The 2,500-nt window shown below is 45.1% G+C and overlaps 1 protein-coding gene across 1 annotated transcript in view; it reads right to left on the bottom strand.

Moving 5' to 3' along the window:
• trmt2a (tRNA methyltransferase 2 homolog A) overlaps positions 1-2,500 on the bottom strand; it is a 13,479-nt gene that overhangs the window by 6,705 nt on the left and 4,274 nt on the right. The gene's annotated exons all lie outside the window — the stretch shown is intronic.

The following is a 2,500-nucleotide window of genomic DNA, read 5'->3' as shown; positions in this document are numbered from 1 at the left end:
TCATACACACACACACACACACACGATCATACACACACACACACACACGATCATACACACACACACACACGATCATACACACACACACACGATCATACACACACACACACGATCATACACACACACACACGATCATACACACACACACACACACACACACTATCATACACACACACACACGATCATACACACACACACACGATCATACACACACACACGATCATACACACACACACACACACACACACACACACACACACACACACACACACACGATCATACACACACACACACGATCCTACACACACACACACGATCCTACACACACACACACACACGATCCTACACACACACACACACACGATCCTACACACACACACACACACACACACGATCCTACACACACACACACACACGATCCTACACACACACACACACTATCATACACACACACACACGATCATACACACACACACGATCATACACACACACACACACACGATCATACACACACACACACACACACACGATCATACACACACACACACACACACACGATCATACACACACACACACGATCATACACACACACACACGATCATACACACACACACACGATCATACACACACACACACACACGATCATACACACACACACACACACGATCATACACACACACACACACACGATCATACACACACACACACGATCAAACACACACACACACGATCATACACACACACACACACACACACACACACACACACACACACACGATCATACACACACACACACACACGATCATACACACACACACACACACGATCATACACACACACACACACGATCATACACACACACACACACGATCATACACACACACACACACGATCATACACACACACACGATCATACACACACACACGATCATACACACACACACACGATCATACACACACACACGATCATACACACACACACACGATCATACACACACACACACACTCTCATACACACACACACACGATCATACACACACACACACACGATCATACACACACACACACACGATCATACACACACACGATCATACACACACACGATCATACACACACACGATCATACACACACACACGATCATACACACACACACACGATCATACACACACACACACACACACACACACAAATACACAAACACACTCGATCATACACACACACACACACACACAAATACACAAACACACTCGATCATACACACAAATACACTCACACTCACTCATACACACACACACTCACACTCGATCATACACACTCACACACACACACGATCATACACACACACACACGATCATACACACACACACACGATCATACACACACACACACACACACACACACGATCCTACACACACACACACGATCCTACACACACACACACAATACAACACACACACACACACACGATCATACACACACACACACACACGATCATACACACACACACACACACACACGATCATACACACACACACACGATCATACACACACACACACGATCATACACACACACACACGATCATACACACACACACGATCATACACACACACACGATCATACACACACACACGATCATACACACACACACACACACACACACGATCATACACACACACACACGATCATACACACACACACACGATCATACACACACACACACACGATCATACACACACACACACACGATCATACACACACACACACGATCATACACACACACACACGATCATACACACACACACACGATCATACACACACACACACGATCATACACACACACACACACACGATCATACACACACACACACGATCATACACACACACACACACGATCATACACACACACACACGATCATACACACACACACACTATCATACACACACACACGATCATACACACACACACACACGATCATACACACACACACACACGATCATACACACACACACACACGATCATACACACACACACACGATCATACACACACACACACGATCATACACACACACACACGATCATACACACACACACACACACACACGATCATACACACACACACACGATCATACACACACACACGATCATACACACACACACACACGATCATACACACACACACACACGATCCTACACACACACACACGATCCTACACACACACACGATCCTACACACACACACGATCCTACACACACACACGATCATACACACACACACACGATCATACACAAACACACACGATCATACACAAACACACACGATCATACACACAAACACACACGATCATACACACAAACACACACGATCATACACACACACACAATCATACACACACACACAATCATACACACACACACAATCATACACACACACACAATCATACACACACACACAATCATACACACACACACAGATCATACACACACACACACTCATACA

Source organism: Tachysurus fulvidraco, chromosome 9 (genome assembly GCF_022655615.1).
Source record: "Tachysurus fulvidraco isolate hzauxx_2018 chromosome 9, HZAU_PFXX_2.0, whole genome shotgun sequence".
In the NCBI taxonomy this organism is placed as follows: Eukaryota; Metazoa; Chordata; class Actinopteri; order Siluriformes; family Bagridae; genus Tachysurus; species Tachysurus fulvidraco.
The sequence above is the reverse complement of the archived record's forward strand: the minus strand, read 5'-3'. Positions and strand labels throughout refer to the sequence as shown.